Genomic DNA, 23,231 nt, shown 5'->3' with positions numbered 1-23,231 from the left:
AGTCGAAGTGGAGGGTTACGGAGTAATTTCGACCACCTGGGGATTTTTAACGTGCGCTGACGTCGCACAGCACGCGGATGCCTCTTCGTTTCGTCACCTCCGCTACCTCGTGCGGACAGAAGAGAGAAAGTACAGAAAAAAGAAAAAGAAGAGGGAGAGAAATACGTGCGCCGGAACAGCCGTCGTCCACCACCTAAGCGGGATGGCCTACAAAAAAAAATAAAAAAACGGTGGCTCGTTAGACCCCGCCGCAAGTGGCGTTGACCTAGTGTCCTAGCCCCATAGAGCCAGGAACAGCGCACCCCTTCACAACTTCCTTCCCTCCCAGGCATCCAGTGAGGTGCGACCATGGTGTAGTGCACTACTAATTGTAATTTAAAAGCAATAAATTACCTTAGAGTTTTGAATCCAAGTCACGCAAGCAAAGCAAAAATTGAGCTTGGGCAGAGGAATCTAAAAGCTCCAGCACTGCTCACCTAGGCCCGATGATATCGGCGCCAGCATCGGCTTACAGCCGAACTGCAAGGCGCGAACGCTGCCGCCGGCGCAGTGTCAACACCTGACTATATTCTTGCACCATGGTGCGACAGACACTTCTGCTTTCCTTTTCTACTACACACGTTATTTAAAAACTAGATTTTTCTTGGATTAGCAAGATTGTAAATTACTTGACGGCCACAACCAGCAGGACGCTCAAGCTGGTCCTTAGGAGTAGAAGCGGCAGGCGCTAACGCTAACCCAGCGTCTTAATAATAATAATATCAATAATACCAATAATTCCTTCAAGGAAAGGAAAGAAGCAGTATCTGTCACGCACGTTTTGTGGACGCCTGACCCGCGCTGTAAGGGAAGGAATGAGGGTGGGAGTGAAAGCGGGAAGAAAGGGGTGCCGTAGTGGAGATCTCCTGTGTAATTTCGACCACCTGGGGATCTTTAACCTGTTCGAAATTACACCGGAGACCTCCACTACGGCACCACGTTCGTTCTTTGCGCTTTCACTCCCACCTTCCTTCCTTCCCTTACTCTGGAATTCAGATGTCCACAAAACAAGTATGACATATTATTCATTTAACAAATTTTTCAATTTAGTAATAGTTATTGGTTCACAAATGGTTATTATTATTATTATTATTATTATTAAGACGCTGGGTTAGCGTTAGCGCCTGTCGCTTCTACTCCTACAGAAAAGGGAAGGCGCAGTATCTGTCTCACTTGTTCCGTGTACGCATGATCCGCGCAGTAATGGAAGAAATGAAGTGGGAGTGAAGGTGCATAGAGAGAGAGAGAGAGAGTAAACTTTAATTGTTTAACGGAATAGCATGGGTGGTTTCCTCAGTCTAGGATACCATTGGCAGGCTGCGCTGCTCAGAGAGACCCGTGTGGGCCAGCTCTACCTCCCACTCCACTCGGATGAGTGCTCGAACTTTATATTTCTCTAATTGCTCCTTGCCCCGCCGGGGTGGTGCAGTGGTAAGACGCCCGACTACTGTGCCGGAGTTCCCGGGTTCGAACCCGACCGCGGCGGCTGCGTTTCGATGGAGGCGAAACGAAGAGGCGTCGTGTGCTGTGCGATGTCAGCGCACGTTAAAGATCCCCAGGTGGTCGAAATTACTCCGTAGCCCTCCACTACGGCTCCTCTTTCTCTCTTTCCACTTTCATTCCCACCCTCCTCCCTTCCCTTACGGCGCGGTTCGGGTGTCCACAGAGCAAGTGTGACAGTTACTGCGCCTTTCCCTTCCTGTGAACCAATTTATTTAACTAATTGCTCCTTCTAGGTTTGATCTATAGGAAGGCAAAGGCACGGTAACCGTCTCACCTGTTTTGTGGACACCTCAATCGCGCCGTCAGGGAAGGGAGGAAGGTAGGAGTGAAAGTGGAGAGAAAGAGGAGCCGTAGTAGAGGGCTACGGAGTAATTTCGACCGCCTGGGGATCTTTAACGTGCGCTCTAATTGCTCTTTGCAGTCCCTTATCATATGCATAGAGAGAAAGAAGAGGCGTAGGAGAAGGAAAGAAGCAAGCAAAAAAATTTTGCCCTATATTATTTTGGCGGTCTTTGGGGCGTCTTCAGTGGTTTCTCCTTGTTGCATCCCCAAGAGTCTTCTCCGTCGACCTCGTCCAGTTTTACCCAATGGTCGGTTGCCCTCGGTTTAGGGCTCCGCTGGCCACTGCCGCCCTTTGAGGTCGCTGTACCAGACCTTGCTGATCTTCGCAGCGGTCGCTGGACAGCAGTCTCCCATTGCTTCGCACTCGGGTTTAGAATTGTGGGGCCCCACGTCTATGTTTTGACAGGAACATGTGATATGATATAGTGTGGGTGTTTTGTCGCACCACGGATGTCTGTCCGCGTATGTGCAGTATGTGTAGGTTTTGCTATGAACCCGTCTGTAATTGTCTTCAAATGATAACTTCCTCTCTCTTGAGAGAAGATATCGCATTGTTCGGCCTCTATAGTTTTCTAAAATAACTGTGTATACCTTGGGTGCTGGCAGAAGTTCCGTGGATTCATCGGATGCTCGGAAAGTAGTTTATGCTCGAGCTATCCTGTCGGTCTCTTGGTTCGCTGCCACCCTCATGTGCCCCGGCAGCGTATTTGGGTTTGCTCGGTACGGTGGCTCCGCAAGGGACAAAACGACAGAAGAGACGAAGAAAGCGGGCTGTTCCGATTAGCATCTACCGCCCCCAGGAGCCGAGCAGCCTAGCGATTAGCGGCGCATGCTTTTTCAATGGGCGTCATGTTAGACGCGGCACTAGCTTGAAAGAGCCTATACTACTACTACTACTACTACTACTACTACTACTACTACTACTAAATAATAATAATAATAATAATACACAAAGTAATATTTCTCTGCTAATGATTATTATTATTATTATTATTATTATTAGTAGTAGTAGTAGTAGTAGTAGTAGTAGTAGTAGTAGTAGTAGTAGTAGTAGACGGCCGAATTAACTGGCTAAATATTATCTTCACAGTTTTAATTAATAGTAATAATAATAATTGGTTCACAGGAAGGAGAAGGCGCAGTATCTGTCACACTTGTGTCTGTGGACACCTGAACTACTCCGTAGCCCTCCACTACGGCTCCCCTTTCTTCTTTCCACCTTCACTCCCACCTTCATCCCTTCTCTTACGGCGCGGTTCAGGTGTCCACAGACACAAGTGTGACAGATACTGCGCCTTTCCTTTCCTGTGAATCAATTACTAATATTATTAATAATTAAAACTGTGAAGATATTTAGCCAGTTAATTCACCCGTTACATACAGACAATTCAGTGCCAACTTCGTGAAACGAGTCTTCCTCTATACTACTACTACTACTACTACTACTACTACTACTACTACTAATAATAATAATAATAATAATAATAATAATAATAATAATAATATTAGTAGCAATAGTAGTAGTAGTAGTAGTAGTAGTATTAGTAGTATAGGCTTTGTCAAGCTAGTGCCGCGTCCAACATGACACCCATTGAAAAAGCATGCGCCGCTAATTGCTAGGCTGCTCGGCTCCTGGGGGCGGTAGATGCTAGTCGGAACAGCCCGCTTTCTTCGTCTCTTCTGTCGTTTTGTCCCTAGCGGAGCCACCGTACCGAGCAAACCCAAATACGCGCCCCGGCACCCACATAATGTTGTGTCCGGTCTTGTTTTCTTCGTAGTTTTTAATTTTGTCGCTCGCTTCGAGGAGTATAGAGAACGCGTGACGACATATCCTGCCATTCATGTAATTTTGACAGACTGTTTGAGAGTCCGTGAGTATCGTTAGTTGCTGTTGTGGCTGTAGGTAGAAGGAAAAGAAAATGCACTGGCCTGCTACTGGCTCTGTATCTGAGCCACCTCAGATACAGAGCCAGTAGCAAAAATACGGACAGAAAAGCAAATAGAGAAGAAAGAAAAAGAAGAGGGAGAGAAAGACGTGCGCCGCATGATGATGATGATGATGAAAACATTTATTGACATTGGCTTAGACTGAGACAAGGCTGGTCGGGTCCCTAGTCCGGGACACCGTTGGTAAAAGCCGCTACCCGTGCTTTTTCGACGAAGGCTCGTTGCTCCTCGAGGTCCGAGCTGGACAGGGCCGCCTCGCAGCCTTCCCACGTTGGCTGATTTATTATATCAATAGCTGTATTTTGTTGACAACTCCATACCATATGGTATAAGTTTGATTCTGGCCACAAACTTTGCACTGCGCCGAAAAGGATTCGGGCTCAATGGCGTGAAGTGTTGCTGGATGATTAAATGACATAGTTTGTAACCATCGAAGGTGACACTCCTCTGATTTAGTAAGACGCAATATCAGGAATGTCTGCCTTTCAAGACGCAAATGCTGTAATATATCTGAATATGTGGTTAACGGGGAGGGGGAGCCTAAATCAGCAAGGGAGGACGTAGAATGATTCCGGGGAAGAAAAGCTCGGGCCGAAGCGTGTGCGCGTACGTTTCCTTTAACTCCAAGGTGATCTGGCACCCATATTAGCTTCTTCTGTGCAGCTGAAGTCCTACATTGACTGAAACTTTTGCAGGCTAGCGGCGTGATTCTGCCACGCATATAGTTTCTCTAAGCTGCCTGGGAATCTGTAACTATGTATTTCGATGCGGAGTGCGTTGCGGCTAGGGCTATCGCCACTTCCTCCATAGCCTGCGTATCCCCGTTACAAACTGAAAGCCCGTCCACGACCTGCATTTGGTGCACCACTGATATTGTTTATATCCCCGCTACAGGACCCGCAGCGTCCACAAAGAAGGCTCCTTCTCCTCTTGAATAAGATTCGTTCATCTTCTTGCTTCTCGCCACTCGTCTAGCATGGTGATGATTTGGGTGCATGTTTTTGGGGAGCGGAAGCGTAAGGAATTCGCTCTTCCACTCTTGAGGTGTATCTTGTCCCCAGCCACTTGTTGTGGAAAGCAAATGTCCAAATGTTCTTAGACCCTGCGACCAGTCTTGGCTGCGGCCAGTCGCATTACCTGGCTTGTAAGACGGGCGCTAATCAGTTGAGGGCCGCAACAACAGCCATCGTCCACCACCGAAGCGGTGGTGGGTGCATTGACGGCCTACAACAGATAAAAATTCGGTGGCTGGCTAGCGCCAGCCGCAAGCGGCGTTGACCTACCGTCCCAGCCCCGTAGGGCTAGGAACAGCCACCCCTCATCTATCGTTAGCGACCGCCCGGTTCTATAGCCCTCCGCCACCGCTAGAGCAACGGCTACTTTCACAGCCTCTGCTACCATGCAGTGTCGCATAAGATGCGCTGGTCACTTCGCGTAGAGACGAATCGACCACCGTGGCCACTGTAATTTTGTTGCCTCCTCCTCTCGAGGACGCGTCTGCATACACGGTGGAGTCTTGAGGGGTGTATGTTTTCTGAATGTATTCGGCCCTTGCTTCCCTTCTGCCTCGATGAAGGTTGGGGTCCATGTTTCTCGGGTTTGGAGCTACCTTACGAATTCATCGGGTATCGTTTCCGTCCTCGCTATTTCTTGCATCTGCTCCCGGTATCCGAGTCTCTGTAAGAGCGCTCTTCCAGTCGTCTGAAGCAGCCTGAGTTTTTGCGGCGCAAGCTGCGGAAGGTGTTTTGCAATCCAAGAGTCATTAGTTTTTCTGTCGACGTGTTGCGTGGTAGTCGGAGCATTGTCTTATACGCTTTGCGTAGCAGGGCATCCGCTTGTTGTATTTGGCTCTTGTTGAGGCACTGGTAGTGTAGGCTGTACATGTTTGGGCTCACTACCAGGTTTCTGACTAGTTTTAGTCTGTCCTCTTCGCTCATGCCAGGCTGCCTGTTGGTGATGCGGGTGATCATGCGTGTTGTAGCGTTGTTGTTTTGAGCAGGCTAAGCGTGTGCGGACAGCGTTGGTTGGATTGAACCCACATACTCAATGTTCTTATTGTTTTCTTTTCCGGGATGGGCATTCCTTCCAGGTAGATGTTGAGTTTCATGTCCTCACTGGTTGAGACGGTCCGGTTTATTTTGCCTCTTCGCACTAGAAACAGTTCGAATTTATCGGTCGAGCATGCGAGTCCTCTTCGAGATATTTCTGTACACAGGAATCCGCTTACTGTAGTTTTTCTTCCTTCCCCCCGAAGGAACTGGTCTTCGTCTAGACTGTTATGTCGTCTGCATACATGGCGCGCCAGATTCCTTCGATCGTCTCTAGTTTTCGTGCTAGACCTAGCATAGCTATATTGAAGAGGATTGGTGAGATGACTGACCCTTGGGGTGTTTCTTTCTTTGGCGCGTAAATTTTGTTCGATCGAAGGTCTCCCATGCCGATGGTGGCAGTACTATCTGACGGGAAGGCTTTGACGTACCCGTGGATTCTGCGTCCACAGTCCAGGCCGTCTAGGCCTGTAAGGATCGCTTCGTGATTGACATTATTCAATGCTCACTTGATGTCGAGAGCTATTATGACATTTTCACCCATTCAGTGTACGTTGCGAAGCACATCTTATATTTGAAGGAGTACGTCCTGCGTTTAGAGTTTTGCTCTGAAGCCGAACATGGTATTGGGTACAGGCTCATTATCTTCCATGTAATTTTGCGGTCTGAACATCACCAACTGCTCGTAAAGCTTGCCAAGGCACGACGTGCGCGAGATGGGCTTAATACTTTCAATTTGGAGCTTTTTTCAAGGTTTACGGATCATAATTACTTCGGCGTGTTTCCAGTTTTCAGGAACCGTCTCCGCCTTCCAGTGTTTTGTTTAGAAAGCTTACGAGCTCTTGTATGAGGTCGTCACTCGGGTTGCGGATCAGGGCGTTGTCGATTCTGTCCGCTCCTGCTGCCGTGTTTCTGGTCGTATTCTTTATGGCCTCGCAAACTTCTTCCACAGTTAATGGGCGGTCAAGACTCGTTTTTGGCTTAGCGATAGGTTCCTTGGTATCGTGAGGGGTTGCGATCACCGAAACATATTTTTCGTTCCTTCTCTATAAGGTTGGTGTCCAAACTCCGAAGTAGTGGATGAATCTGTGGATGCTTTTACTTTTTCTGATTTAATTTTGGTAAGATCGATTAGGGCTCTTAGGAGATTCCAGGTTCTGGCGGTGTCCAAGGTTCCCTTAAGCAAGTCGCTGAATTGTTTCCAATTTTGTCTCGTGAGTTGCGCTGAGTATTCTTCAGCTTTTGCTGTAACTTCTGTTATCTTTAGTTTTAGTTTCCTGTTGTGTTTTTGCTTCCGCCAGCTTTTGGTGAGGCTGCGTCTGTCTTCCCATAGTCGCAGAAAGTGCCCATCTTCTTCGGGAGTTGTTCGCGTTACACAGTTTGCGCATTTGTCTAGCGCTTTGTCAACATGGCGCTCCCTTCTTCCAGTGATTGGATGCCGCCGTCACATTTTTTGCAAGCCTCGCGAAGTGCGTTCCAGTTTGTGCTTTGCTTGTGCGATCCGACGTCTTACCCTGTCCGATTCTATTCGCGTCCGGAGGATAAAGTGATCGCTGCCTAGGTTTTCTATGATATTTCCCACTGTGACTCCCTGCGTTTTCTTTACGAACGTAAGTTCGGGCAAGTGTCCATGCTTACACTATTACCTATTCTCGTGGATCTCTTATTAGATGGCAGCCAAAATATTCTGCTACCTCTGCTAATGATCATCCCTTGACATCTTGTTTCCGGTATCCCCAACTCGTGTCCATGGCGTTGATATCTCCTACGATAGTGACTACATTTTCTTTGACCAGCTTATGCGCTCCGTGGAAGAGTGCAAAGGATTTGGCTTTTCTTTGTCTTGGCAGGCTGTACACGCTCAGTACGAATGCAATCCCTACCTTTCGTTTTTTTTCGGAATTTTCGACAGGCGCGTGCTCGATGTATCACTGGTATCGTGCCTGATGGCGGTGATGGCTTTGCTGACTGGAATGGCTGCTTTACCTCCGTTTGACTCTCGTAAGCATCGTACCCCTGTACAGTGGGCTTGGATTCAGTCTCCCGGAGCGTAATCACATCGGGGGGTGTTAGCTCTGTGTTTATATAATGCTTTAGGACGCCCTGGTTTTAGCGGTAGCCTGTGCAGTTCCACTGCCAAATTTCTAAGTATTCTTGTTCTTGCTGACGAGTCTTGGTCATGTTTATGTGTTACTGTTGTTGCCTTGTTCGACAGTGAACGCCGTTAACTCTGGACGGTTGTACGCTCTTTCCCTAATGTTTTCGTTATGTTTTGTTTTCGAAAAGCACTTTTGATTTCCTTGATCTGCCCCTGAAATTGTGCTTGCATCTGTTGCATTTGAGATCGTATTTGCCGCATCATATTCGTCATCATTTATTGCATTCGTGTTTCAAGTTCTCCATTGTTGGATGCTTGTGGTTGTTTCGGTAAGGCTCTAGTGATTTCTAGCCCCCACTGTTGTGCCTTTAGAGGTTTTGTTAATGCCTCGACCTTGCGTTCGAGCTCATTTTGTTTGCGTCGAACGAGTTAAAGCTCGCGTCTGAGCGCATCGCTGCTCACATCTCTCGCTTTTTTGAGACGAATATTTTTGTTGTTTGTGTTGTTTGTATTCTTTGTGTTACTACTGTTTTTACTCAGCGCGGATCAATGGTAGAGGCCCAGCTTACCTTGCTACCGCCTTTCTGAGAAACCTTTTTTTTCTTGTTTGTTCCCCTCCTATGGACTGGCTGGCGACAGAGGCGGGAAGGAATTAGGCCTTGATCGGCTCTTCGAGGTTTCTCCCTCTGAGCTAAACCATCGCTTGCGTGGTCGCCCGCGTTGTTCACTGCGCCCTCTTTCCCCGCTGGGCTTTGTCCTTGCTTTTTTCAGTCGTTCCGGGCACTCATTGGATTCGATACAATGTGTCTCACGGCATATTAAGCACTTGAGCACGCACACATGGTCTTGAATCTAATTTTGAACTGCACGCAGTCCGCACGCAATAATGTTAGGTGTGGGGCACACGTCGCAGCGGTGTCCTTACTGGAAACAGTACCGCCCCACGAGACAGGCGAGAACTGCGGAGAAAATTTGACCACCTGTTCTAAGAGCCGATTATTCTAAGCATTTGTGGTTTGTTATACATTGCTTAAGCGCTCATGGCAGCCAAGTACAGGCCGTGGCTTAGTCCACGCCGCTATGAAAGTAACAGAAGTTAAGCCATGCTAACCGACAAATATTGCCCCTATGGCTGCCCTATTTCTAAAAAACATGGCTGCATGAGTCCAGATCCTGAATCACAAACACAGATTGAGGGTGACAATTAGCAGGGATGACCGGAGTGACGTGTCGAAATGTGTTCCGAAGGTGCGGAGGTAAGCAGGAGACACATGTGCGAAAGCTTGACCGGCGTGCCGCAGCGAACGCCGCATGCGAACTGCCGTCGCAGTGCCAGACGGGACACATGGAGCCCCGCGCGTCCGGCGAGCGAGCTCCCTCAAGCTCCGCCCACAGCCGTGCCACTGCGCAGCGGAGACGGAAGGCTGCTTGGCTTGATAAACTTCACATGAATTCACGCTCGTACAAGAAATGACAAAACAGCGATGTTATCAGAAGGATTGCTGTACTCGTGCAACAACAGCAAGCCTGCACACGTACGAAGCTTTCGGCAACGATGCCACTCGCGGACGCGCTGGGCGACGAACTTCACCGATTCATGCTTGCCCTAGTCGTCGCTAGGCCTAGCCGGTGTCGTACCGAAGAGGCAGCGGACCGCGCTTCGGAACGGGCCAACGCTGTAATAAAGGTTCGAATTTCATCACCAGCGTACTGAGAAGGCCATCTTATAATAGAATGAACATAAGCTCGATTTGAGCGGCGCATTCGGCAGCGGAGCGAGCAGACGTTTGGCGATCGACCGGACAGCAGCAGTTATTGGGCGAACAAACTCGCTTGTGTCGCAATTATCACTCGTAGCAGCTCTTCAGTATTGGCTGGCGATCTTCACAATTTACTTGTAGCTGACAGTCCTGTATTTAGTGACTTTTTATGCACACGAAGAAACAATACTGAGGGGTTTTTCAGATGCCGGCGCGTCCGCGTCGTCTGCTCGGTAGTACCTCGACGGTGGAGCCGAGAGTTTCTCCACCGCACAGCCCCCCCTACGTCACCGTGACGTCGCCGCTGTTCGCGCTCGTATTGGCTGCAGCCACCCGCCGGAGCGTCGCTTCGCCACGCTTCGCATGCGGACTGCCGGAGACATCTGCCCGGTTGGACGCGGGCGGCGAGCGCCGGTTTGCCGGATCGGACTCGTCCGGACGCGGCGCGCCGGAGCAGATCGCACTCGCTTTTCGGACATGTGTCCCCGCCTGTAGGGTGAAGCAATACGGATGAGCGAAGGGGACTAATGAGAGAATTCCCTGGAATTCGCAAGGGAACGCCGTAAACCATCTCAGCAGAAGAGCAGCCAAGGTCAGCCTTCAGGGCTGAGCGGTTGCCCAGAAGTACGAGAGGAAGATGGTCGGACCAGCGATCACTCGGTGGACAAGTAGTAAAAGGCAGCCTTGAGTTGGCAATGAAGCCGTTCCACCGCGCCATTTTCCGAAGGATGGTAATCGGTAGCATGAATGTGACGTACGCCCAGAATGTTGGTAAGTGTGAACTGGGCCGACTGAAACTGGCAGCCGCTGTCGGTGGTGATGAGTGACAGGCAGCCGAAATGAGACGCCAAGCCGACCATGAAGGCCGTAGCAACTGTCTCTGTCGTAGTATCAGAAATGGGTATAAGCTCGGGCCAGCGGGTGAAACAATCCACACATATGAGCAAACACGTGATGACGGAAGGGGTTCAACAATATGTGGACGTGAGAGAACTTCGCATCGGCAGGCGGAAAAAGAGAGGCAGGCGGGACGGTGTGGCGTTGAACCTTCACGCGCTGACATTGAAGGTAGGTTCGTGCCCAGCGACGGACATTGGCATTCATGCTCGGCCATAATGCGCTTCTGTGTGGCACGCATACCCGGCTGGCTCGTGTGGTGGTATTTGTCAAAAAATTACGAGATCCTTTGGCGACCAAAGTGATGAAAGGCGAAAGCCTGAATGCCGCATTCGACTACGCATTTGTTCCGAATGTGGCGATGAATTATGCTTCGAGTAATGACGGTGACTGCTTTTTCACATTTCTTCCTTCCTTAACGGCATGGTGCATATGTACGCGGAGAATTGTGACAGATACGGCACCTTTTATTGCGGTAGCAATACTGCGCCAGGTTTCTAGCTGTCGAGAGGTCCCGGCGGAGGCCACGCTTGACCTTGAACAGCCGAGGAGGAGGACGAGGAGATAAAAAAGTAGAAGACTGGTAACTTACGCTCTCACATCACACTCTTAAAGGACGATCTTAAGTATCCTCGATAATGTAGCACCTGACACTGATAGGAAATGATAGGGGAAACATGTATTAGGCCAAAGAAGCTTCCGAAGTTGCTATCGCAATTCAACTAGGGTTAACCAGAGTTAAACCAGAACTAATTTTTCTATCCAGTAAATCAATTTCAAACGCTGCCGATACCTGCTGTACTAAGATCTCCTATCAGTGTAAGGCCTATCAGTATAAGGCTCTACATTATTGGGGACACTTAGGCTTATCGTTTAATGGCATGACGCGAAAGCGTAAGCTACCAACCCACATATAAAGTTACGCTTCAACCAAGCCGTATGAACGTGCCTGCGTGTCGTAGGGGTAAAGAGAATGCAAATGGTTCTGGCAGGCTGATTATGGTATCACCCTCCTATATGAAAGGGACGACCCGAGTTGGGAGCTCCTGTAGGTGCTGTGATTCCGGTGGAAGGCAAACGTCAAGAGCTTTTATAGTCTGTGACGACATGAAAGTCCCTACCCTCCAGAAAGAGGCTGAAATGCTTGATTGCCAGGTACAGCGCGAGGAGTTGGCGAGCGAAGGATCTCTATTTAGACTTTGGTGGCTTTATCGTTTGAGAGAAAAAAAAACGAAGAGGCTCTAACGTGCAGCTCAAGAACTGCGCCTACTGCAATGCTAGATGCATCAGTGGCAAGACACAGGATATCGTTAGGAATGGGATGTATTAGCAAGGTGGGGTCAGTGAGTGCCTTCTTCGCGGCAGCGAATGCAGCTACAGTGTCATCAGTCCACTCAAGTCGCACAGCTGGATCTTTTTCGGTAGCTAAAAGGTCGGTTACAGGCTTCAGGAAATTAGCACAATTGATTAGAAAGCGGCGGTGAAAGTTCAGTAAGTCCAAAAATTCTGTGAGCTTCCTAAGTGATGTAGGAGGTGGAAAATATTTAACGGCCTGTACTTTGCTGTCGAGAGGCCGGATGCCTTGTGGAATGACAAAATGTCCTAGGAACACATTTGTAGCGGCGACGAAAAGGTACTTGTCCTGATTGATAAAGAGGCCGTACTTATCAAGGCGTTGGAAAAGGGAGCGCATGTGATCTGCGTGCATCATCCTCGGAGGAGATTGCGACGAGATTATCGATGTAGGTGAAGATGAAGTCGATGCCTCGAGTAACCTCGTTTGAAGTTCGCTGAAGTCTGTGCAGCGGCGCACAATCCAAAATGCATCCTCACATACTCAAAGAGGCTGATTGGTGTGGTAATGGCCGTATTCGGAATATCGGCGGAATCTGCGGCAATTTGATGCTATGCCTTCACTAACTCAATCTTAGAGAAGATCGTGTAACCAGCCAAATTTGATGAGAAGTCCTGTATGTGCCGAGGTGGATAGTGGTCCGGTAAGGTGCGAGCAATGAGAACACGGTAATCTCCACATGGCCTTCAGTCGCCCGGATCTTTCTATGGCGCCATGGGTAGTAGCGATGCTCAGTTTCTGGTAACGAGGAGCCCGATGCCGAGTACAAGCATGTGTTGAAACTCGCGAGTCGTTCTCCAGACAGATGCCGAGGGCTAGCAAATACAGGTCGTACAGAGGTCACGATTTAGTGGGTGATAGAGCGGTTTACGTGGGACTCTCTAGTGTGCGGCTTCGTGATGTTGGGAACATCGGCAAGGATTCTCCCGTACGACGAAGTAGGGACGAGAGCTCTAAGATCTGTCCCCGAAGAGGTGGAGAGTACGCCATTGACGGAGAGTTTCGTGCTGGGACCCGTGAGGTGATGGGCCTGCATATCGACAGCGAGGTTGAAGAAATTGAGGAAGTCAGCTCCGAGAACAGCTTGCGAGACATCGGCGATGATGAAAATCTGGCGCATTGTCCAGCGCATTGTCCGTACGTGCGGATGGGGGAGTGTTTATCGCTTGGAGCGGGGAGGTCGATTCGTTGCGACGGTGATCTCCCCAAGCTGCTAGTATTACACTTCCCTGTCCTCCCGAGTCAGCGAGGAAGTGTGCGCCAGTGATCTTGTCTGAAACATAACGTAGGCGGTATGTCCATCCACCAGTACCACTTGCTGCCATCAGTGGCGGGTCGCAGAGTTTCCCGACCAGGAGCATGGGTGGGTGCATTTGCGGGAAGAGCTGCCGGAAATACAAATACAGTGGTACCAGCACACAACCGAGGAGGAGTCGTGCCGCGCATCGGATGGTTCAAGTTCCGGCGAGGGCGACGGTGCCTGGGATTGGCGGTAGGACTAAAGCCGCGGCGGTGATTGATGTGGCAGGGGCTCGAGGTCATTGAGCCGCCGGCGTAACGCATTCAGTCGCTCTCTATGCTCACAGGCTGGGAGGCTGTCATCGTAGTGCAAGGAGGAACGGCCACAGCGCTGACGCTGGCGTGCCTTGAGTAATCCGCAACACGGTCCGCGAGTTCGGCGAGCTTATACAGAGTGACATCACTAGCAGCCGAGAGGACGAGGACCATGTTCTGGGGAAGTCGCTAGAGAAACAACACACGCAGTAAACTGTCCGGCCCGGGGGAAGTCTCCAAGCAGCTGTCGCATGCGGCAGAGGATCTACGAAGGACGGCTATCACTGAGTTCAGCAGCAGTGAGGAGCTGCTGGAGTCAGTTGCGCTCGGACACTGATTTGCGGTCAATGAGACCTGACTTCAACATATCAAATGGTAGGGCCAAGTCCGGCGGGGCGAAAGTGTCCGCTAATTCATCGGTGACGTCAAGAGGCAGGGAGGACACGAGATGGAGGAAGTTGGTCTCCTGGGTAATGATACGCCGCAAGTGGAAATGCTCCTCCACCTGGAGAAGCCTGGCACGAAGGCTGTTGGGCCACAGTGGTGGCAGATTGACTGGTTGAAACGTGGTCAATGAAGCGCCATTTTGCCGAGCATCCTGGGGCAGGTCGCTGGCTGTAGGTGGGTGGAAGCGCCAGCGGAATCAATGTAGGAGGGTTGAGTTGCGTGATCGATGCCGGGTCACCAAATATGTTGTAAAGACAAGCAATCAACAGCTCCGACAGCGTTTGGGTCTGAACTGATTTTTTATTGCGTTCTTCGCGCTGGTGCGCCTGGTGCGAACTTCATTTTCCAGCGCCATGCCTTGGCTTGCGAGAAGAGCGCGGCGCGATAGCGCTACACCCCGATATGGCACTAATATGGGGTGGAATCTAAGGTCACAGTAAGTAATCAACGGCGTGGCATTAACAACATCGGAAGCAGTCTCCTAGTCAACGCGTACCCTGAAGCCCATCGCTCTATTCTCGGTTTGTGTGCTCGGGAGAAATGGCAGTGCTCGATGAAAACCTCGTCTGAGCAAGCTCTGCGGTCGCGGTCTCAGCGCGTTCGCTGTGGTGGTGTAATTTCTGGCCTACAATCTTTGGCTAGTGGTTTTGTTGATAAATTTAGGTTTTTGAGGTTTACCGTCTCAAAGCGACTCAGGCTATGACAGACGCCTTAGTAAAGGGCTCCGGAAATTTCGACCAACAGGAGTTCTTTAACTCGCACAGCTCACGGAAGTCTTGCTTTTCGCCTGAATTGAAATGCGGCTGCCGAGGACGGGATTCAATCCCGCATCCTCGATCACAACTTTCGAGCGCCCTAACTACTGCACCACTGCGGCTGGGCCGTCTTGAATAAAGCAAGGTACATATACGTCGACCACAGACCAATCAGTAAGCATCGTCAAAAGTTAAATAAGTCATAGTGGTGTGTTTTATTTTTTAAAAGCACTTTACAACCCAATGTACGAATCATCATCATCATCATCATCATCATCATCACCATCATCAGCCTGATTATACCCACTGCAGGGCGAAGGCCTCTCCCATACTTCTCCACTTAACCCGGTTCTGTGCTAGCTGCATCCACTTGACCCCTGCGAACTTCTTAATCTCATCCGCCCACCTAACTTTCTGCCGCCCCCTGCTACGCTTTCCTTCCCTTGGAATCCAGTTTGTTACCCTAAGCGACCATCGGTTATCCTCTCTTCGCACTACATGTCCTGCCCATGTCCATTTCTTCTTCTTAATTTCTACTAGAATGTCGGTAACTTGAGTTATTTCTCTGACCCACTCTGCACGCTTTCTATCTCTCAATGTTACCCTTGCCATTTTTTGTTCCATAGCCCTCTGGGTTGTCCTCAACTTAAGTAGAACTCTCTTGGTTAGCCTCCACGTTTCAGCCCCATAGGTGAGTACAGGCAAGATTTCTTAGCACCCCCTGCTGCGTCACAGGTCTGACCGCCGCCGTGGTCAGTTGTTCCGCAGCCGCTGGTGACTGAGGGCCGGGGTTTTATGGAGCTTATCATAGGAGGTTGCGGCCAATTACTGCACCAGGGTGGCCAACTCCTGTTCTGGTGAGGGAGTGCGTTGCTGGAGGTGTTCACCGGCATCAGGTCGCACCCCAAACCTGTTTATGCAATTCCATCAACACGCGGATTTTTTTTTTCTTTCATCCGGTGGAGAATTGCGCGGCACCGGGATTTGAACCCCGGTCCTCTTGCATGCGAGGCGAATGTTCTACCGCTACGCCACCGCAGCACACAATGTACGAATGTACGAATACGAGCACATTATTTCTCCAGTGCAGAACACTGAGGAAAAAAGTCGTTGTATACGGAGATGGAGGTTATTTACTTGCTTCTCTCATTATTTTTCTCTACGGCGCGATGCAGGTGTCCGCCAAGTATGACGCACTAACTTCGGGTTTATTTCCCTTGCAATGTATTTGCCTCCGAGTAAATTCTCCAATGCAAACATTTTGCATGACGAAAATATGCAAACCAAACTGTAATTGTCTGCGTTTCCTCCGTAAAATAAGAGGGAAACATTTTCTTTCGAACGCTAAAAGCCTATAGCTGACAACAAGTTGTTCCATTAAGAACGAATAGCCAATGGTATGTACTGAGAGGGCTATCGTGAAATAAGCGTGAACGCACAACACTATTTAAAGGGTTAGGGCGGCTGGTGTTTGAGATGCTTTATTAGTGCAAAGTATAGTCATGTGTTCGATACATCAGTGGTATAGTGGGGGAACAATGGAAGTGCCATTTGTTTGACTAAGTTGCACTGCTATGAAAGAAAATTTTAAAAAGAGCAAAGGAGCTCGATTTTCCTAGGAATATGTATTGCACGTGGTGCCCGGTCCCACGCAGCTTAAATCCTACACAGAACATTCAAGATAAGGACCTGTAGTTGCCCATGACAATCTCTTACAGCGTAGAACGAAATGTGTGTGGCTACAAACGTTCCAAGCATTTTGGTACATTCGCCGATTGGTAACAAAATTAAAGCTACTGCAAAACAGCTTTAATTATTCAAACAAGCGTTACAATGGTTTGATGTAATATTGCATTAAATATAGACTTGACATGCCATGAGAAATCAGTTCTTTTATGGTCTACATGCTACAGTATGCATTTTACAGGAAAGTTTTATTGCCTAAGAAACTTTGATGAGCGCCATCAATTTCATCGCTCAGAATAGTATTTTATGGTGCAAAGTCTGCAACATCTACTGTGTTTACTACAGGATAATAAATCTCTTGTACAATGTTTATATGTCAAAACGCGAAGCCAATTTATGCTGCTCCTAACTGAACTGTGTTTATGCTGCACTGGGAACATGAACACCGTATTTTGGCAGCTCACTTTAAATCGAGGTCTCACTAGGGTGCAGCTTGTGCATTTTGTGGAGGGCAGTCATTGAGTTGACGCATTTCAGACATTCGTGTTCGAAGCTGGAACGAAGTCAAGCGGCATTTCCTCTCTTCTGCAGTCGTAGGCCCTCTAAGTGTGCTTGAAGAGTGTCGTTTATATATAGGCTAAGGTATGAGTCATCGCATGAGACAATGATGAAGGACACACAAAAAGCAAATGCAAGAATTTGAATGATAACAGTTATATTATCTTGGTTCTGCACCCGCGACAAATGCACACACGAGGAGATGAGGCAAGAAAGTTCAGGAGACACCTCCCAATGACGTGCCCCTTCTATCAGTTTCTTATGACCTTGCTCAAACTCGCGATACCAGGATTTGTAAAATATCCAAGGTAACATCAGTGCCTGGATCATGCCGCGAGTTTGAGGTCGCATTGCAGTTTGAGGTGACCTCAAAGCCATTAGGTATTGGACCTTTTTCGGTAGTCAACGGTGAATCCTCACACAAGGAAGCGGTTAGAAGTAGACTTAGCTCTCATTGGAATAAGAAAAACCGAAATATTTCAAGGCTATATTTTGAATCGCTGTGCGCGTATAAAATGTATTGGTATTCTGGTAGCAAGCGCAACCCACTGAAATGTGGCAAACCCATGCTAAAGGAAAGAAAACTATGCACTTAGCAGCAGACATTGCAGGTGATATCTACGGCCTCCACCAGATGTGCCGTAAGAGCAACACATGTGCTTAAACACTGTGTTCGTGCTACCGCACGAAATTCGTTTGTTTTGTTATACTTTCTCGTTACTACCGTCGATGTAAAGCTTTGTAACATTTCCGCCGCAGTATTTACGAGGAAATGTAGCGTGCGCGACAGCGTGTCACACTGCGCCAGGAGATTGCTCCATTCTGAGAAGCGCTCAGGAAATTGACCATTCAGGTATATATCTCGCTTCAGAACTATTTGCCGCGGGCTATTCACAATAGGTTCCATTCGAAATAACGCAAAATTTTCGCCATGCTTTTATACCAAAGATTAGTTAATCAATAACTACCGACAGCACCAAGGTGGTCTCACACAAGAAAAACATTTCGGTATGTTTTCCACAGCGATGATGAAGGCATTGCGAAATCAGGGGGTAGACAAGCCGTACGTGAAAGTGTTGGAAAATATATATAGTGGCTGCACAGCAACCATAGTTCTGCATAAAGAAGCAACAAAATTCCCATACAGAAAGGTGTCAGGCAAGGAGACACAATCTTCCCAGTACTATTAGCAGCTTGTTTAGAGAAAGTATTCAGAGGCTTGGAATGGGAGCAGTTAGAGATAAGGGTAGATGGAGAATACCTCAGTAATCTGCGATTTGTTGATGACATTGCCTTGCTAAGCAACTCCGGGGATGAACTGCAAATAACGATTGATGACATAGACAGGAAAAGCAGAAAGGTAGGCTTGAAAATCAATATGCAGAAGACTAAGGTAATATTCAACATCCTCGGGAAGGAACCGCAGTTTACACTAAGTAGCGAAGTACTGGAAGTAGTAGGCGAATATGTCTATTCAGGACAGGTAGTAACCGCAGATCCAGACCATGAAAAGGAAATAACGAGAAGATTGGGATGGAGCTCATTTGGCAAGAACTCGCAGATTATGACTAGACGCTTACCGATATCGCTCAAGAAGAAAGTATACAACAGTTGCATTTTACCTGTACTCACCTATGGCGCTGAAACGTAGAGGCTAACCAAGAGAGTTCTACTGAAGTTGATGGCAACCCAGAGGGTTATGGAACGAAAAATGGTAGGGGTAACATTAAGAGACAGAAAGCGTCGAGAGTGGGTCAGAGAAATAACTCAAGTTACCAACATTGTAGTGGAAATTAAGAAGAAGAAATGAGCACCGGCAGGACATGTAGTGCGACGAGAGGATAACCGATGGTCGCTTAGGGTGACAAACTGGATTCGAAGGGAAAGAAAGCGTAGCAGGGGGCGGCAGAAAGTTAGATGGGCGGATGAGGTTAAGAAGTTCGCAGGGGTCAAGTGGATGCAGCTAGCACAGAACCGGGTTAAGGGGAGCAATATGGGAGAGGCCTTCGCCCTGCAGTGGGTATAGTGAGGCTGATGATGATGATGTTTGCCTCACATATGTTCCTGGGGATCCTCCTTCCGACCCATTTACATTACATTCTGTGCTCTTTTAAATTAATCCTCCTTTGAAGTCACGTTCTGTAGCTTCGAAGTCTGTCTTGGACTGCTGAAGGTGTATCTGCGCCAGGGAAAGGCGTGTCTTCACGAAGGGAAGGCCTGTCTTCACCAAGGAAGGCGCATTGCGAAGTTATAAAAATGTTTTGAAACTACGTGAGTTTTTGTGTTCCTAGGAGGGACTAAGCCTACTTTTTCCCCACTCAAGCAAGAGAAGCGGCACTACATTTTACTCACGCCCTGGATTATTATGGCTCTATTAGCAGAGAAGCAACATTACACTGCACATTTGCTGACTGATAAAAATACTCCGCGCCTTTGTTTGCGAAGCGCAGTGCTCAAGAAATGTAGTGCTTCTCAACATAGGGAAAGATGCCAGTGTTGAGACGCAGATTTGTGTTTTTTGCAGGGCGCTAATCGAACGCCAGCTGGACAAAAGCATGGATCCATGCAAAGATTTCGCTGCCTATGTCTGCGGCCGCTGGACACCCCGTAAACAGTTCGCAGAGCTGTCGCGCTCTGCACTGACGGACATGGTGATTACGTGGCAGGAAAAGCTACCCGACACACTACTCAAGGGTGTCGCCCGGCTTCCAGCAGGGAGAAAAGCTGTTGCCATGTTCAACAGCTGCATAGCGCAGACGGGCTCGCAAGTTGGCGTGTTCAAGGAGTTCATGAGGAAGCGTGGTCTCACATGGCCGGAGGATACGGGAAATATCAAAGGGTTCTCTCCACTGGACATTCTTTTCGACCTTTCCTTCAACTGGAACGTCAACCTTTGGTTTTCGCTGGATCTGCTTCCACCGGTGGTGGATGACAGCCAGAGGCGACGTCTATTTTTCGCTCCGAATAAATTCATGCTGGAGTGGAGGACTGTCTTCAAACAAATACCTAGGCAGTTCTTTGACAAGGTTTACCGTCAGATCTTTAAAATTTTCTCTAACGACACATATGCAACGCCTTCACCTGATGAAATAACTGAAGCTTATAACATGCTTCGTTACATTTTCGATCTCTTTATTTCATCTAGCTCGAGCAAGGCGAGAGTGCCGTTGGTGTTGCCCCTGCAGAAACTGGACGACCTCACACAACTCGCCACCACGAGTTACTTAAAACGCATCATCAACACAAAACTTGCGTTTGATCCGCCTTTCACAATGGAAGACCTGTTGCTCACGACTGACGTGACCCTGCTGAACGCGAACTTGCAAATTTTTGGAACATTCAACGACAGCAGTGTTCGTCGCAATCTGGCATGGCTGTTTCTGGAGGCATATGCAGCAGTAGCCAACCCCGAGACCGTCCTGCTTGTCCTGCATGGAAGTCAGCGTCACGCCCAAGTAATGCGGCCGTTGTTTTGCGCCAGCCAGGTTGAGGCCAGCTACAAGCTTCTGGTGGCCGCTATAGTTGCAGTGACGCATTTCACTGATGAACAGCGTCGGAACATTGACACCCAGCTGGCCAGTATCATAGAGGTAAGTGTAGCTGCTTGTGCAATCTCCCTTATGACTGACGAATGCGCCTCGGAACGACAAATAATCGAGACACGTTCAATGACTGCAGAAAAGCGCCTTTTGTACGCCAAAAAAATTTCCAACACTATCTGTGTCATTATTTTCTTATCACTGATTTCATTATTACCTATGTCCTGTTTACTTTTGTTGCCACTATTTTTCTTATCACCAATTTTCTATTTAATTTCATTATCATTATATTTCTGTGACTAATGATCTATTCACTGCACATATTTTCCTTTACCATTCCGGGCACATTATGCCCTCGGTGTTTGGCGACATACTATAGCCTATTAAGGCTTTCGCCTTAGACAATTATCAGTTGTTACATGTGCCTTGTGCTAGTGATGTGGCTACGCTTTAGTAGTGCCATGAGGAGAGACGCAGGTGAGACAACTGACTGCTGGAAAAGCAAAATATTTGTTTCTACTTGCGGACAACACATCATCCAGCGAAGTGTTGCTGCTGTTCTTCCGAGCTTTACAAGTAATAGCAAGTGCGATAGTGCCATCTGGAAGAAAAGGTTTCGGGACAGAAAAAAAAAACAGCTATAGAGTAGAAGTGGCAAGCTGTTTGGCTATCAACTGATTTCACTAGCCCACGTCCTAGCAAGCTAGTCCGAATTGGACACTGACAAGTTCGGTCTCCAGATTCTGGGGAATAACAGAGCTATCGTCTTTTAATTAGAATGACTAATTGTGGTAAATATTTGTTCCCGCTTGTCTATCTATTTTCCTATTACCGAACTTTCAAATGGCTAAAAATGTAATTTTCTTCAGCTGGAGTTCCCAGCTATTACGCTGCCAACTTATTGATGAGATTGCTCAGCCTGTATCAGGGCCTGCTAAAATTCATGCTTTGCGGTAATTAGGTTCTGTTGTACGTTGGAGCTGCACTCTCTGTAGGAGAAAATCCATAGCGATGACACTTGAAGTTTGACTTGCATACCATGCGGATGCCATGGAATATGTGAAAAAAGCATAACATCGGCCTGACGCACTTTTGTAGATTCATGGAAATGGTACTGACAGCGACGGAGTGTGCTCTGGAAACTGGCTAGCAGTAAGGGAAATGGATACGCGTGGGTCTTAGAAAGCTTACCAGAAGGCACCCAGAGAGCTTGAAAAAATCCGAAACCGTATAAATGGTGAGGTTGGATGCTCGAGCCAATGTAATCTATGGCTCAGTAACGTAGGGCTATAACAATGAGACCAGCACTCACCGTTGTAAGCTTGAACGAACAGCAAAACAGCAGCATCAGACATATTGTTCCGAGAGTCACAGAACGAGTGAAAAGGCCGCATGCCAGCTATGGTCCCCCGCTACAGTTACTGAAATAATTGGCGGCATCCCTGTGCTATGGAATATCGTGTTTGCGTTCCTTCACAAAGTAAAAGATAATGGCAAGCATAAATACGAATTTAGCATCAACACAACACGCGTATTGGGACTTGAAGCGTACAACAAGCAATATTCCTGGACAAGCGCGGCACTGCTGCTATGCTTCCGAGTCATTGAGGAAGACTGCAGTTTACCGACAAAGCAGGCATTGGTGAAACAGCTTTTCGATCACTCGGTGACTGTATATCTGCGTCGAAACACAGACTTGGTCGTCCGGTTTGTCGTCGGCATTGCCCCGTCGAGAGTTGTAGCATTGGTCATCGGTGCATTGCTGATCTTTATTACGTAAACAGATGAGTCAACAGGCCTCACGGCGAGAGTATGTAAATACGTAATCACTGTTACCGTAAGGACCATGCGGTAGCACTACTGTGAGCGTGGTAGTGATCTGTAAACTAGGCAAAGATCACATCCTTGGGGACAGTATCTGTCTTGTTTTCGGCATCGCCGAACAGAAACTCTTTCCCTGATTGTTACGTAGACATAAAACGTAAATCCGTCGATCTGGAAATGATGAGCTGTTCTTGTGTTGCTTGGAGGACTGCATTCTAAGATTGGATGAGCACAGACAAAGATTTGGTTTGGGGGGTTTATTGTTCCAAACCGACTCAGGCTATAAAATACTTCGTAGTTAGGGCTACAGAAATTTCTACGAACTCGGGTTCGTTACCGTGCACTCACGTCGCATGTTAAAGGACACCGTATGTGATGCCGACGCGCTTGGAAAGAGACCATACGGAGGCTTGGCGAAGACGTCTATACCACTCCTCGGAGAACGTAGGAAGTCTTGGTGTTCATTGTGGAGAAGTCGTCCTCATCTCTTGAGAATCAAGGTAATTTTACATGCGTACAGTAGATTGGGCCAGCAAAACCGGTTCTTAGGCTATAGGTTATTGCGTTAAGCCGCCTCGTTAACGCCGTAAATCATACACGTGTGCTTTGTTCTTCCGCAGACCGCCGCCGAGAAGGCTTCGGCCGCACCATGGCTGGACAATAGAACCCAACATGTCGCGGCCGAGAAGCTCCGGTCTGTGCACAGCGTGCTATGGCCGGACAAACAGTTTCTCACTGCTGAGTCTCTCGAGGAGGTGTACGCCGAGTTCCCTGAGAGCGCCCTTTCCTTTGCTCATTTCTGGATCGAGACTCGTCGGAGCCTCCGCGGCCTCACTGGCACCGACGCCGGCTTGCAGCAGCTGCGAATCGCGGAAGGTGC

The 23,231-nt window shown here is 48.3% G+C and overlaps 1 pseudogene; it reads left to right on the top strand.

Annotated features, from left to right (window-relative positions):
* Positions 1-23,045, top strand: part of LOC146170764 (uncharacterized) — a 129,505-nt pseudogene extending 106,460 nt beyond the window's left edge.
* The last annotated feature ends 186 nt before the right edge of the window (positions 23,046-23,231 follow it).

This window comes from Amblyomma maculatum, unplaced genomic scaffold (genome assembly GCF_055883805.1).
Source record: "Amblyomma maculatum isolate TAMU_Amacu unplaced genomic scaffold, ASM5588380v1 scaffold_51, whole genome shotgun sequence".
NCBI classification, from domain to species: Eukaryota; Metazoa; Arthropoda; class Arachnida; order Ixodida; family Ixodidae; genus Amblyomma; species Amblyomma maculatum.
Note: the sequence above shows the minus strand (reverse complement) of the source record. Positions and strands in the feature narration are given on the sequence as shown.